Source organism: Lissotriton vulgaris, chromosome 5, assembly GCF_964263255.1.
Source record: "Lissotriton vulgaris chromosome 5, aLisVul1.2, whole genome shotgun sequence".
In the NCBI taxonomy this organism is placed as follows: Eukaryota; Metazoa; Chordata; class Amphibia; order Caudata; family Salamandridae; genus Lissotriton; species Lissotriton vulgaris.
The window spans coordinates 1,371,543,765-1,371,560,276 of NC_141693.1; the positions used below are offsets into that span (position 1 = coordinate 1,371,543,765).

The 16,512-nt window shown below is 43.4% G+C and overlaps 1 protein-coding gene across 2 annotated transcripts in view; it reads right to left on the reverse strand.

Moving 5' to 3' along the window:
• MAGI3 (membrane associated guanylate kinase, WW and PDZ domain containing 3) overlaps positions 1-16,512 on the reverse strand; it is a 1,323,293-nt gene that overhangs the window by 923,130 nt on the left and 383,651 nt on the right. The window lies entirely within an intron of this gene.

The following is a 16,512-nucleotide window of genomic DNA, read 5'->3' on the forward strand; positions in this document are numbered from 1 at the left end:
TTCTTCTGAATTATCCGCTCTCTGGGTCCTAACTTGCTGAGGGTGTATGTATGGGGCCCTTTTGGAGCGTAGGGGGTGGAGTGATGTTTGATGGAGACCCGTCTTGATACATGGGTGGTTTTGAGGAGAGAGAACCAGTGAGATGGCGACCAGTCCGAGCGTGAGTTCTTTCTAGCCTCATTGTCTTGGGACAGGACAACGTGACTCCAACACTCCACCTTCTCCTCCTCCACACTGTTACCTTTCAAACAAACTCTCAAAACAAGGGTGGCCAACCATTCTTAAATTTCCTATGAAAGTCTATACATGTGTTCATGCTCCCTTCTTGTGGATAGTGCAGTCCATCTATTTTTGATAATGGGACATGCTACACAATTTCTCTATTTACTAATCATCACTGTTCTAATAAAAAATATTATTTCTTTGCATAGGCTAGGTGTCAAAACGAATTATGGTGAACGCAATCTACAATGTGCTGCTTACGCAGGGGCAGTTTGCCCTGATACACACACTAGGCAGTCTCCTTAGGACATCTACTTAAACGAAGGGTCAAACTGGAGAGATAAAAATCACATTTTTAAAAACTTTTGAAGAAAAATAAAATTTGGGGGAGGAGAAAAGCAATGGTTCCCCTAGCATGCCAGTTGGCAGTAGCATTTCGAGGGCAGCCCCTGTCATTTAATTATTACAAACAGGAGAGATGGACGAGCTAATATCACCAATGTCTATTAACTAAGCAGCTTCACGAGAACGCATTAATTAGTTATTACTTCCTACTGGACATTGATAAGTGGTAGCTCAGTCTATATTAGATCAGTGTTCATGGGAATTGCCGCAAAGGTTCTTCGAGGAAATATTTTCATTAAAAAAAAAATACACTTGTGTTTCGAGAAAGGCCTATACAATTATTCCTTTGTGACACTCAAGTCAGGTGTCGTTAGCAAACCTGTCAAGCCAGACTGCAAGCACTGGCCCTCTAGTGCTCAAATAACCGAGGCATTGTATCTCCGAATCATGCGGCTGACAGAAGGGGACAAAGCATCGTTTGTGCGCTGTCATCTTCCCAGAAAGTACATTAACTGGGGGTTCATTGAGCTTTGCATTGAATTCCCACCCTTCGCCTGAATGCACAAGACTTCAAGGGGAGCGATATTTTACACAGTTTACATTAGAGCATGCACATATATGGCATACATGCACCAAGCATGGAAGACAATGTATGTTAGCAGAATAGTACTTCTCCCACAGTAAGGAACGTGCCTGCTAGAAAATAGTGATCACTGGGCAGCAGAATTTCTCCAGTCACTGTGACTAGTGTACATGTTCAATCTGGCACATCGATCACACCCACCTCAGAACAGACCTGGACCTGGAAGGTAGTGTGTTGGAAGGATACTCCTAACTGCTGCTGGGAGGAGTGGGCTCACCCATGGTCTCTTAACGGCTGCTGACAGAAAGGAACTGCATCTGCCTTTCAAGGGTTAAGAGGAAGGCCTCCAGTTTGCCTACTAAAGGGACATAAAAAAGTCGACTTCAGACTCCAAAAGGGTCCAGATAACCACACAGGACCGAACCCAGCAGGGTAGTAGGCTGGAGAGAGATCTGGTGCTTCTAAGCAAGCCCTGAGGTGATGGGCATGTATGACTGACCTGGCCCAACTTTCCTAGTAGCTGGGGGAACGTGAGGCTTTAACATTTATTGGGCAATGTGCAGAGGCTTGCCCAGGAATTTTGCACACTCGATGGGCAAGAAATCCAGGTTCGTCCAACTCCAATTTTTTTGCCTTGTTGAAAATAGGTAAATATATATCTAGTTATCTGGAACTCTGCCTGGCTATATCTTCCAGCCAGATCTCTCTCAGGAGATTTTGTGTTTTTAAAAAAAGTGACTATCTGAAGGTAAAAACTTGGACTGGGGTGAGGCACTAAATCTAAACGCCCGGCGAAGCACCTTCGGTTGACGTGAAATCCTACTTTGTCTCACTCAGAGCTTTTGGTGCTAAAAATAAGTACATATCAGACCCAGGGACTCCAGATGGTCATAGCCTTGGGCCTTACCCCGCTAGAAAGTTTTGACTTGGATTTCAAAGATTGATTCCGAAGCCAAACAAATTGACTGGTCCGATCTGCTTGGTGCAGTGAACCTACACTCCATCGCCGATCAGAAAATGCATGTTGGGCCCGATCAACCACAAACAGTTTTCAGTCATGATTTCGTTTTCCTGAGTGTTTGTGGCCTTCAAATTTGAACAAAAATATTTTCGTGCTCTTGGTGTCTTTTTGCTCACTGGATTGTTCTAAAAAATGTTTTACATTGATTTGGGAGTTTCCTCGTGTTATTTTCCTTATTTTAAAACTGTTGTTTTTGCTTGAAATTAACACAAACGTTTGTGTGGGCCCCCTGTGTCATTGCTACAGTAGGGATTTCTCAAGAACAGTTTTGGCTTCATCAGATTTAGTTTATGAAGTTGGGAGGGGTCACCCTCTTCCAAATTAATAACTGTGTTTCTGTAAATTAACAATTAATAATTTCCTTTCTCCCCGACAGTGGGCGGAAAAAGGAAACTTCGCTGAGGCACATTTTAACCAGCCCACTGCACAAACACTGGGCTGATTTCAGTCTGCTGAAAATCTTTTTTTGAAAGGCAGGATTCCCTGTCTCCAGGAATGGCATCAGAGGTATAGCTGGAAGGGGCTGGGGTCAGACGCTGGAGCACATGGGGGGCTTTAGCTCGCTGGACTGTACATATGGATTCTGGACAGTGTAGGGAGGCTCTGACAAAATTACTAGCCCTAGTAAACATTACCTACTTTCTGTATGCTAACAAGGCAGCAAACACTTCTCCAGCAGGGGTGGTATCATGGTGGGTAGGGAGGAAGAATGGCTTTTCAGGAAGCAGAGTGAAGCGGTATTGTTTTTTTATGGCTCAGTTCTGTTTTATTCAAGATCAGAACTTGCAAATGTACAAACAAACCAAGAAAATGTGTGTAGACCATTGCACCCAGTCCTGGGTCGACATGAGTGTCTCATAAATCTTCTAAATTAAAAGGAAAACCAAACTCATTTAACACCCAGCCACACCCTGCCCTTCATTTTCCCTTTAATCGCACATCATTATTGAACTATCAACCTCTACTTCGTCCTCGTTTGTAAAGATGACAGCTCGTATTGGGGTGTCCATCCTGCCTTTTCTCTTAGCCCCGAGTTGACACATGGGTTCCTTGTATGCAGGCTGCATGTGTAGCATCTTGAGATTTCCAAAACAAGCTAGCTCGTTGATTTTAGATGAGATGTGTATAGCCCACAGTTTCAGATATGTCTCCAGGTTTAGGATGTGAAGAGTGTTTGTCTCTCAATCCTCAGGATAAACCATAACCTGTCTAGCTATGCGGTAAATGTGTGAACTCCACCCGTATCCCAGTGGGAGAGACTTGCCTGAGGAGCTACCCCTGGTGCGAGGGCGTTCTGACAGTATCCCTGGTATTTTAATTGAATGGTTAAGGGACTGAGTAGCTCGAGCAGGACATTTATCAGAACACTAAGGATCTGCGTTCCCAATAGGTATCGATGCCATCTAGCATCTACGCCAAATATCAAGCCAGTTTTGGGCAGATCTATACGAAATAGAGGAGTGTACCAGCAGCACCACACCAGCAATGTTGGCTGCGGTTCGGGACCATTTGTGCAGGCGAAACAGGGTTAAATTCTAATAAGTGGCTATCTTGGTGAATGTTTCCAGGCTTGATGAAGCATGTGCTGCGAGTCATGCTTGGTAGAAAACATCCTCCAATTGCTCGTGTGTGAAGGCTCACCCAAATCTGCCTACCAACGCTTTTGTCCCGGGTTGTCCTCCCTCAGAGGAGGCGGTGCTAGGAGGGTATAGAGTTCAGTGATTATGTGTCTTTCAGCAAGATACAATTATCAAAGAGAGTGATCTGTCTCTGGACTCCTGGTCTGATGGAGTGGTGTTCGACCCAGTGGGGATTCTGAAGGTAGTGTAGTCGTTCTGTTTCTGGGAGCCCACAGTCAGCCTTCAATTTGTCAAATGGGATGATCCCATCCAAATCAAATAGTTGGCCAATTTGTTTTCAGCCCGCCTACTGCCTTTGGAAATAAATGGTTACAACATCTGGCAGTTTTGATTTTTCAGTTACTTTTTTGTGTATGTATTCATGAACAATACTGTTTTAAGCTAGAGGGGATTTTTCTTTGCTATCACTTCTAGAATTATCTGTACATGACAAATTGTGTGATAGTATGCAGGCTTAGCTCATTACTATGAACGCCCAGGCTCAACAAACCCCCAATGTCCAGCTTCTTATTTATTCATTTTGTAATCAAAAATATGATTTAAAAAAAAGAATGCAAATACCAGACTGTCACGTTATGACACTTGCTCTAAGGGCCAGGCGCCTTTCACAGGCACAAGTGCTAGTGTGCAAGTGTCGGCAGTCACACGTTTTGCCAGGCTTACCTCCTTCTAGCCCTGGTCTAGAAGGATGGCCGTCCCTGTACAGGCCATTCAGTCAGGAGAGGCCCTTTCCCAATTCGTCACAGGGTGAAGTGGCGTCAGTGGGAAAAGGTGGGCATGACGAGAGTTGACTCTCTTTGAGTAACACAGGAGGGAAGGCTAGCTGGAAAATTTGGGGTAGATAAAGTGTGCACAATGAAAATCCCAAAAATAAAGCGAATAAAGGTTGCCTGAATGCAATTCCTCAAAAAAAAGGCGTACACTGATTAGGTTTTGCTATGCGTTTTAGTGTGCACTATTTTTTGGTAAATTTAGTAATTCATTATTCTTAGCAACAGTGAGCATTTTTTGATGGTTCCGCACGTTTCTGAATTTAGATGAATGTGTGCTTGTAATGCCGTGAGGTCGCCATTCTAGGACACTGCCTCACTCTTTCAGGGAGTGCTGCAGAATTAGAAGGACGTCAAGTGGGGTGCAGGCAGCAACAGTACATCACAGTACGACTCCCATTTAGAGCAACAAAAGTAGCAGTTTAGCCTGGATTGCACCCATAACCTAAACTACAAACATAAAATACATTTAAGGCTGCCTAGTAAGTAATCAATTCCCCAAAAGAGAAAGAAAGCCTCCAAAGACCACACATACACCACATCTCAAACGTTCTCTACAGGTCAATACGTTCATCAAATGAAATAAACGGTGTCCATCTTGTTTCAGTGCAGGCAGCCACAATTACTTTCACCCAAACGTGAGGTCAAATGAAGCACGTTTGTTGCTACTTCCCGCTCCTCCCTCAGAGAAGATGATTTAAACTGCTAGTGCGAGTCACAGTCACTCTATCGTGCTTACTGCATGTCTTGCCCATCGCCACCCGGAGTTCATTCTGCTTACTTGTTGTGACATCTGCATGTTTTCAACCTTCTCGGGCCAACATTTTAAGGCCTAATGTGTGACCCTTTGAGTGACACTTGATCATAAACAGAATGTAAATGTAGTAGTACTTGTATAGCGCACGAATCGACCCATGAGGGTATCTCGGCGCTTGTACGCATACCGCTGTGGAACCCCTTCCTGGCTTTTCCCTGTGAGGTGCCCACTCCTGGGCACCCCCAAGGTGAAGCCAGGCATCCTAGCGTTGTGACCCATGATTAGAATAGGCACCGAGGCGAGAATTATCAGGTCCGAGGAGATTGAGCCCAAGAACCACCGCGGTGGGAATTGAACCCTGGTCCCGGGCTAGACCTCTGCATCAGGGTCTGCCGCTCTAAGCCATTAAGCCACACTTCTCTCTAAAGAAGCCGTGTTCAGGTCCTCATCATAGTTCCTCAATTACCTCCTTTTGTGTAATATAGTTTGTCCTGAACAGCCTTAATAGAGTTGGAACGCTCCTGCAGTGTTTATGCCTAAGCACTAATCGATTACTGATATGTGCTGAGGGCCCCTATGTGTTTGCTTTGGAGGCGGAAACAAAGAGTTACAACACAGAAGGATAATACATAAAGTAGATTCAGAACACATTTATCTTTAGTAATGCTATTAAAAGAGGATTGTGCGATCCCAGGCTTCTTCTGTGCGGATTCAAAAGCCACTATAAGATAGTGTATTATCAAAAGCGAAGGACTTGATCAGCAAATTTAATACATTACATAAAAATGTGTATATGAAGACAAGTTTCTGTGGCACAGTCGGTCCCTCATTTCAGCAATCCTTCAGTCACCCCCGACATTTCTACTTCAAAATGAAGGAACTCCTCTTAAACCTTAAATTCCCTGTGAAGGGTTTGGAAATAAAGAGAAAAAAACGTGCACAAATATAACCGAAGAGGATGTGTTGGACGAGTGGAGGGAAGTGGCAGGTGATTCCTGGTGCAAGATGGAAAAGCGACCACTGCTGTGTGTGCATTCAGTCCCAGGTTTGCACGCTAATTCAACTTTAATTCCACAGTTAAAGTCGGGCTCGATACGTCTGGTAATACAATTATTCAATTTAAGTCATTCACCCAGAAGCTTACATAAATTGCATTTGTATCCTGCAACAGCTTTAATAGATCATGCTTAATAACGGAAGGAGGAATTACACTAAATCACTGTGAAGCTGAAGCAGGCATGCTTTATGTTTTCAACGATTGAGTAAATTTTCATTTAAAAACGTTTCTCTTGACACGAAACATCCCATGATTCCCAGCAACAGAGACGTAGCCAACCAGTCACAGTACAGAACATGGCTTAAACTCACTACAGCAAAATTGTTCTTGCTTTGAGCGAAATAGTCCAATGGAATTGACACCTTGATTGAATATAAACTGACGTTATTCATATGAAGTGTTCCTTAAGTGAGGGCATTTGACACACTTTAGCTTTCTCTTCAGGGCCTGTTCCTTGGAGTTCACTGAACCAGGGAAAAGGCTGAAAAGAATACTCTTTATGCTTAGTGGGCATAGCACTCCAACACTACAACAAACAGCAGCAAAATAAGGTGGTTCTGCTGGGTTACACATCAAGACCTGCCAAACTGCTCCAAACAGGTACAAGCTTCATGCCAGAGCACTTCACTCTGGACAAAAGACACTTTAAAATACCTCGAGCCTGCCCGTCGCCATGTGAGTAACAGTCAATCAACTGACACTTGTGAAGTGTATCCCAATACACCAGGGAGAGAGAGATCAATTGGGTCCTAACTTTGTGGAAGGGTAAATGTTTAAATTGGCAATAATCTGCATCAGCTACAAATAGAAAACTCCACCAGAATGATCTTTGAACTTGACTGCACAACTCTCAACAGAGGTCTCTTCAACCTCCAGAAGACTAGCTTCTAAACGTACTCTTCCTAATTACAAATGTCCTTCAAACCTTTAATATGCATTTTTGAAGTAAGAGCTGTCTCAAATCCTCAGAGAATTGATTCTTTAATTGTAAGCCACATTCCTGCTTTAGGAACCTGAAACCGTCCAGACAGTCGAGAGAAACCTGATGCTTGCATTTATGGTCACTATAGTAAGATCATGTTAAGCGTACATGGTATTGAGAAAGGACCTTCTTTGTTCAACCACAACAGCTAATAAATCACAGGGGTGAGCCGATGCGTTACACATAAAACACCTCTTTCACTCGAAAGCGTAACAATGAAAGATAGCTATGGTGAAAATGGAGTTGATAAACCAACACAGAGCTCTAGGGTATTCATGCAAAACATGGACATGTACACATTCATTCATATGGATCACACATTATGATTACAGACCTTTATAGGGATCTGTGCAGTGATCTGTATGTTCTCGAGTAGGTACATGCCATCCCTTCTCCAAAGTAGAAAAACAAGAGAATGGCCACATGTGTATGTAAACCCTCCGTATTTACCAGGTGTACAAACAGTAAGAGAGCCTGTGTACATCAACACCTTCACCAAACTATTTGCACAAGTTTTTGTTTAGGCTTGGACTAGCACTATTAAGTGCTCTTAAACATGTAATGTTCCAAACACTGAGAAACTAGGAGGTACTGAATGAAGGCTACAACATTTTTGATTTCAAAAGGATATAAGTTTATTTTTCTATCTAAAAAATAATTTGACGAAAGATCAATATTCTGATGTTACTATCTAGCTTGTGGTTATGCCATAAATCTATCAATCACTTCATAAATGCCCAATCAGTCTGTCGCCTTGATAGGGGAGAAAAAGGAGGAACACTAGCTTAACATAAATTGTATACAATATTGATAAAAAGCCAAACCAATTATTTTTGGTATTTTAAAGGTGTGTTCTGAGGCCAAATGTCATTAGACTGGAATGACTCCAACACAATTTTTATAGTGTGAAACAAGCTGAGTGTAGTGAAGGAGACAGACACTTCCGAGATGAAGGGAATCAAAGGGTCATCAAACATGATCGACTGACACCAGTAGATCCCTCACTCAGCACACAATCTTGTGAGAGAACGCTGAAACACACAGGGTTATGAACTGCCTTAAAGGTAGAAGTATTCTAAAACCAAGAAGTTGGTGCCATTGTCAATTTAGTAGTAGTGTGTCCTCTAAAAACAGCCTTTATGAAAACTCAAGGTATATCCCTGGAGCAATAGTCACACACCTAATGACACTGGGCCAACAAACAAGTCTAGACAGGAATCTGAACTCTAGAGCAGAGGACGGCCCGGGACCAGGGTTCGATTCCCGGCGCGGCAGGTTTCTGGACCAGGGTCAGCGGACTCGATAATTCTCTCGCCTCGGTGCCCACTCTGATCAGCGATCACACTCGGCAACTCTGGGCATTAGCTTGCCTCATCTTCACTAACGGCCCCACCAGACCGCCGGGGATGCCTGGTCTCACCCTGGAGATACCCATTAAGGGACCATCTCTCAGGGAAGCCAGGAAGGGTTTCGCAGCGGTCGAAGCGCCTTGGGACCCTCCGGGTAAGTAGTGCGCTATATAAATGCCTATACATTTACATTTACATTTACAATCTAGATGCAATTTACCATTTCTAGTTCTTGCAGAGTATAGATAGCACACTCATTCATTGTACCAGCCTCCACACATTGGAATGCCTTTCCCTTTCGTCTTTTGAAATAATCCAGTCACCTTAACTTTGACAAGAGTGAGCTAAGTATCTCTAGACTCTTCTAGTTGGGTTTCTGCTGTACAGTGTTACGTTGCGGAATGTGCGTTCAGTACGTTATTAACATAAGTGTATGGTAACACATTCTCACATATGGTAATATCTATAATGCAAACCACAGTTCTGTAAGGTGTGCACAAATATGCAAGCACACCCAGATTGAGAGACACTGCCCAACTATAAGAACCAATGGCCCAACTATAAGAAATTCCTCTGGGGTGATGCAGACGGAATTTACACAGGTATAGAACGCCCCACCCGCCTTACAGGGAAGACAGAAGGGGTGCAAAGGTTTACTCAACATTTTAGCAGGTCCCTGGCAGTCAGACTCATGCAACAGTGTTGTGGCCTGGCTTGAAAACACAAGGCCTAACTGCATCCAATGCGCACTACTGACAATAGCAAAAAAGAAGCCAGAATGGAAAAAGTCCACCTTGCTCCCAACAGTACTTATAAGAACAAAAGGAAAATAAAGTTACAAAGCCAAGCAAGTTATGAAAAAAATAGAACATCGTTCCAAGAAACCCATAGTTTTAAAGACAATTTTGTCCTGGGTTGCTACCAGTGTCTCACCTTCACTAACTGTGGTTCTGGTCTGACGGCTGGGCATTCTGCCTTGGAAGGCACATGCAAGTGGGACCACTGAGTCACTGGGACACCCTGCACGGCAATGGTGAGAGGGCATATTGGGCTCTTGGAGGGAGTAGGATGCAGATCCCACTCTTTGCCCTAACAAGCATTCACCACAGAATACTGCAGGAGGGGAGGGGAGGGGGGGGGGGGGGGGGGCGGGGACCAAGTCGGTTGTGCCGGATTATCCAATACCTGAAATTCTAATAATCCTAAACATTTAATTTGCACATCTATGTAGAGAAGACCAAACCACCACAATCCCAAAGAATAAGGCATGAAACCTAATTGAGGTATTATCGGAAGGCATGTGTTAAAGTTCAGGGTAAAAAAAGCATAGACCTAATCCACAGTGGCATCACAAAACAATAGAAGGGTAAACCTTGGAATACTTGGCTAGCCTTGTTCTTGAAAGCAACAGAAAGAGAACAGTAACATGTTTAAGTTGAAATATACTGCGAGTGTGTATGCTGAAAGTTTGCATAGGAAGTCCAGAAACTCTTTTTTGGCAAAGGGCAAATATCAGTGAGATCTTTATCCATTGGGCCACACGCTGTTATCTTTGGGCTGTTTTCTTCAACACTGAGCTCTCCATTTAAAGGTCTCATAATGCTAAAAGGTTTAACAAAGAAGAGCCCACTGTGCAGTAAGTTACTGCAGTGAATGGAATAGGAAACAATAGGGCTAGGCAGGCCAGATGATGGCAACAGATCACCAGTTTCAGAAGTGTCAAAGAACCAATTCCTAGCAAATCCATAACAATCCACGAAAGAGATAAGATTGCAAAATAGATAATAATTTGTATTATTAATAATTATGAATTGAGTTGAAAATTTAAAAGATCTTTTAAGCAAACGGTATTTCCTTTTTTGAAAAAGGGTAAAAATACACAGCTTAAAATAGGCAACCTGTAACTTTTGCTAATTCACCACAATGCAACAATTTTCCATTTATTAAATGTTATGTTATGTTATAACGTATTTATAGAGCGCGCAGCTACTCAGAAAGAGTGTCCCGGCGCTAGCAGAGCACAACGTTTAATGGAAACAGGTAGAGACAGCTCATAGAGAGAGGGAGAATTATTGCTGGAATAGCCACGTTTTGAGCTGTTTACTAAAAAAGCCTGATATCAGATAATTCCCTCAATGTGGCAGGAAGTTTATTCCACAAGTGGGCAACTTGAACTTGAAAAGAACGGCCACCTTTACAAGAGCGTGCAAATTTGGGCACACTAATCAAATATAGATGGGATGATCTCAGGACTCTGACAGGCGAGTAGAAGCTCACCCTTCTCGATGTAATGAGCACCGGAGCCGTGCAGAGCTTTAAAAGCCAATGTCAGGGCCTTGAACTGAATTCTACGGCGGATAGGAAGCCAATGTAGGTTTCTAAGGTGGGAGGAAATGTGAGCATGGGGACCCAGCATAAGGACGTCTCTAGCTGCAGTATTCTGCACCACCTGGAGTTTACTTAATAGATATTCCGTAAGACCCAAATAGAGGACGTTAGCGTAGTCCAGTCGTGATGTAATAAGAGCCTGGACTACCCTCTTTCTGTGGGCAAGTGACAGAAGAGGTAAAAATGTATGGAGTGTTTTCAAAGTTCCGTAGCAGGTTCCTGTCACTGATTGAACCTGCTTCTTCATATCCAAGGAATCATCCATTTGTACCCCAAGATTTCTGGCTGCTCCCACCGAGGACTGAGGGGGGACATATCAGACGGCCACCACTGCCTCCATTCATCTGGATCAGAGGTCCCGAAGAGAATCACTTCTGACTTTGCCGAATTACACTGAAGCTGGTTAAGACAAAACCAGGAGAAGATTTTCCTACGGCAGTTATTGATTTTCTCCCCATCAAAAGGTTCTCCTTTTGTACAGGTGAACAATAACTCAGTGTCGTCGGCATAAGATATAATTATGGCTCCCGCCTCTTCAGCCAGAGGAGCGAGGGGGTCATGTATAAATTAAACAGTAAAGGACTTAGCATAGACCCTTGTAGTACCCCAACCTTCATAAGTGGCATACAGGAGGAGAAAGGCGGGTTCCAAATGTCCTGCCTTCTATTCCCCAGAAAGGAGGAGAACTATTTTAACACTGTGCCCCCCACTCCGCAGTCCCTCAATCTCTGAAGGAGTCTATCATGGGGCATGGTGTCAAACGCGGCGGACAGATCTAATAATATTAAAACCGCTCTTCCACCTGAGTCGAAAGTCCCTTTGATGGAATCAGAGATCTCAAGGAGAGCCGTTTCCGTGCTAAAGTTAGCGCGGAAACCAGATTGGCTCATGTGAAGGAGGTTATTCGATTCGATATATTCAGTAGTGACTTGGTTCACATTTTTTTCAATTGTTTTGGCGAAAAAAGGCAGAAGTGAGATGGGTCTATAGTTAGAGGCTGCTAATGGATCCGCTGAAGGTTTCTTCAACAGCTGTAGGATTTTAGCCTGTTTCCAGATAGAAGGAACCTGGCCGCTGCTTAAAGACAGATTCAGCACTCTGTTGACCTCAATGTTAATAACGTCTGCCACTTTCGACAGAGTTTTAGCAGGACAGGGGTCTGATGTGGAGCCTGTTTTTAAACTTTTCATAATCGAGAGGGATTGTTCCAAGGTGATCGGAGGGAACTGAAGAAAGGAGGCGTTACATAATGGATTGGCACCCGAGAATTGAGGATTAGTCAATATGCTAGAGGGAAGGTTTAGAAGAGTTTGGATATCAACTATTTTTTTATGAAAAAACAAAGCTAATTGGTGTGTCCAGCCTTCAGATGCTTCGCCTTTGGAGGTGATTGCTGTGGGCGACGTGAACTGTTTTACAATTTTAAAGATTTCTTTGCTCTTATTGGCCGATTCCTCAATCTGTGCCAAAAAGAACAATTTCTTTTCCTCCAGAATTTTATGATGGTACAGTTTTAGTTCTTTTTTATATAATGTTTTGCTATCATGACTAAAATTTCTCCTCCACACCCTTTCCAGCCGTTTACAGGCACTTTTCCATTTGCTCATATTTTCGTTGAACCAGGGGGCAGATCGATTTAATGTCCGTTGCGAATGTAGGACCTCCGGCGCCAGGAGTTCTGCGCCTTGCTTTATCCAATTTTCCAAATTCACTGCGTCCACCTCTAGCTCATTATTTATGGAGAGGGGTTGGGCTGACAATACAGTGTTCAATGTTTCGGGGAGTATTTTGTGGAAGGGTCTTGATTTAGAAGGGGGGTGCTTTTTAAAATGAGTCCAACCTTCCTGATTTTGGCAATTTTCAAACCTATCAAAAAATGATCGGTCCAAACAAGAGGAATTGGCTCTTCCATTTGGACCGGAATATTTGAAAAGACTTGGTCCAATATATGACCCTTCTCATGTGTAGGACTAGTTATAAGGGGTAGCATATTCAAAGACGCTAAACCCTCGTAGAGTGACAAGCCTTCCGAGCTCTCGGGCATGTCCATGTGGACATTAAAATGTCCTAGGGCTAGGCAATGATTAAATCTGAGGGCAAGTGGTGCCAATGCCCCCTTAAAAAGGGTCCTGCATATCCCGGGGGACTATGAATCAGGGCTCCTGCCAATGATTGATGGGCGGATAATACGCAATGAAATCCCAAAAACTTTCCGCCCCTTGAATTTCATCCTTAGGGATGTGTTTAGCCAAAATATCATTTTTGGTAATCATTGCAATGCCATCACCCTTCACAGTAATACAGTCCTTCCTTACAATGGAGTAGCCTGGTGGTATTGCGATCGCCAAGAAAGGATTTTAACTTTCCGAGAGCCAGGTTTCTGTTAAGAATATTATGTCTGGGTTAATTTCTGAAATTAAGTCGGAAATATGCTGAGCGTTTTTGTTCAGGGAGCGAACATTAAGTGAATAAATTCTAATGCTCTCCGGCCTCCCTGCGTCACCTTGTTTCCCATTTGCAGAGGGCTCGAGCTCCCTAGCTATATATGTGGAGCTAGTCCAGTTACACATACTGCAACTGAGAGTTCTGCTATCTCCGTCAAACTCAACACATTTACCACAATTATATGGAGGAAGATGCCTCTTAAGTTCCACTCCATCATACCTGATTATTTTTCGGGTAAAACCGGCAGCGATTCCTGCCTTGTCCGCCTCTGGGACGCTGACGGGCGCAGACGGGCTTGCTTTTGGCGGGCCACCGGCGCGTCCGATGCACGGTCTGAAACACATCTGATTTTAAGGGGTCAGGCCGCTCGAGCGCTAACCTCCCGCCGGAAGTGGGGCGTATCCTCCCTCCACTCAAAAGACAACGTCGCGGTGGACCGGGGAGGATAGGCGATGATGGTGAGTAAATAGTGTGCAGAGTTTTTAAAAAGAATGCCCACAGTATCCCCCACTAAAATGCCAAATGTCACAGTGATTTACAAAAGACAAATTTAAAAAGAAGAGTGCAGCTTAAGCATGCTCACACCCTACAAGCCCTAAATTCTAGTGTTTCCCGACGCGCGTCCGTGATTTGATTTTGAAACAAATTGGCCATTTTCTTACATAGGATATTGGTAGGAGTGCATTATTTAATAACTCTATAAGAAGTAAAAAATGAAAAGAAATCGGCCCATTGGATTTGATGGATTTGATCAAATGTAATGTTGCTATCAGTGCTCCTTGTGATACAAAGACAGCACCAATGTGTGTGTTAACAGTGAAGAAAAAGTTTTGATCGAGTTTGCATAAAATCAGACCATTTGTCTTAAATGACAGAAGACTCCAGTAACATTTGCAGTAACAGAACGTGGTTGTTCAGATTTCACATGATCTAACACCATCCATACAACAAAACATCTTATTTATGCCAGAAGCTCAATTTTATGTTGCTTGCCTTAAAACAGTGCCTTCAGTAATTGCACCATGTTGACTAAAAAATGTCTGTTAATATGAATTTTCCAAATGTAAATAGGGTTCCGCCTCTCCAAAGTGCAACCCTAAAGAAATGGCCAGAGCCGTGCGTTGTTCCAGCCAGCCCTTGTTGCTATGACAGCACGTACACTATAAACTTCCAATGGCGCTCCGCCATGTTGTCGCACCAAGACGCTCTGCGTGACGCTCGCGAGCAGCGCAGTGAGCTTACTCGTATGTGAAACATGGAGTGAGCATCTCCGGGAACACAACTCAACAACGTCACGCTTTGGCGCTCGGGAGGAGGCTGGCTGAGGAGGAGAACAAAAGTGCCACTGAAATATGTTACCAATCAAAGGTCCCATCCATCTCCCTGTCAAAGTCGCTTCACGTTGCCAAAAGAAGCAGATTTTATTTTCACAAATGGATGCTGTTGCTAAATAGTTCTGAAGGACGAACATATTGAACTACAGTATGCTCGATGGATAAAATAGGACATTGTTGGAAAATACAATTTATGCTCTGCAGATTCTGGGCACGCTACTCAGACCTCACAATCCTGCCCTAACATTAATCTAAGCTGAAGGACCCGCAGTAGAACACGATAAATAGCGACCTTTGTGATACATGGCGGAAAAAACAGAAGGTAAAAAAAAAGTATTTGGCAAGAAAGGTACTGACAGAAGAAATGTACGCCGAATGGCAAACCATCCACCCACAAATACAGACAAAATAGGCAAAGACTGAGCGTTTGGTAGGAAAGTCTGGGTCAGGAGCCCTGCTGGCCTGGAGATGCAGAACACGTTCGGAAACATGGAGAAACCTGTTGCGAGTTGCTTCACGGACACCAGATTTAAAAGCTGGTTATTACTCACGTTCTGAGACACCAAGCTCTGAATCTGGAGCTCAAATGAATGTTGCTCCGAAACACTGACGTTTTAAGGCATGGGCAAAGTGGGCTCTGGCCCAGGGCCTCAGCCTTTCAGGGGAGACCCTGATAGAGCCAGCACTGTTCTGCAGAAAGGATTGCCCTTATGACCTTGAGTAATTCTTAAATAGATTGTTTTGAAAATCGTTTTCCTTTAATGTATTTTTAATGTGAGTGATGAGTGAGAGTTTATTAAAGACAATTTGCAGAGAAAGTGTGTTTGTGTTTCTTGCAACAGCTACAAAAAGTTTTTTAGACCAAAACAGGACCTCAGATATGAGAAATGGGAGGGTGTCACAGAGATTATTTGCATTAATATTAGTAAACTGCTGCTGTATTACAATATTGAAAACACACCTCACTATCCATGAATATTCGATATAAACACATTTAGAATTTGGAGGAGTTTGCCTGTGCACTGCCAGTGAACAGGCCAACGAGGGGGCGTGCAAGAGCTGATATTGGATCATAAAGACAAAGCTGTTGCGAATAGGGCCCCAAAATCCTTAGAATGTCCCAATGCTAATGGAGACGGTGGAATATCAGAACGCAATTCTGCCTTCCCTCTGCATGCCCCGAGGTCACGAGGAATGTGGGGATTTCGGCTGTCCTCGTCACCAGCCCCTCTGACTCCTGGGAGTCTGCAATTCTTTCACTACAAGCTTTTGTTACAGCAGAGGCCGCTAACTCAAACCGAATGAAGGGATTGAAACAGATAAAAGACCTTTGCACTGGAAATTGCAATTGCAGTGCCTTTCATTATATTTTTAGAATCACAGTTTCCTGCTTAAGTGTACACTTTCACCTAGCAAGAAGATATTAACATGTGTTGTTAATATATAGGATATGAATTAGTTTACAAGCTTATACGTTAAATATGTCCTATTAATAAATACATACAATCCTCTAATTATGAAGGACAATAGAGTGCCATTTGTATCCATCCTGTTGTCTTCCACTCCTTCGTCTTTCACTGCTGCTTCTTTTTTTGTTTTCGGAAAGTCTGTGCTGATGT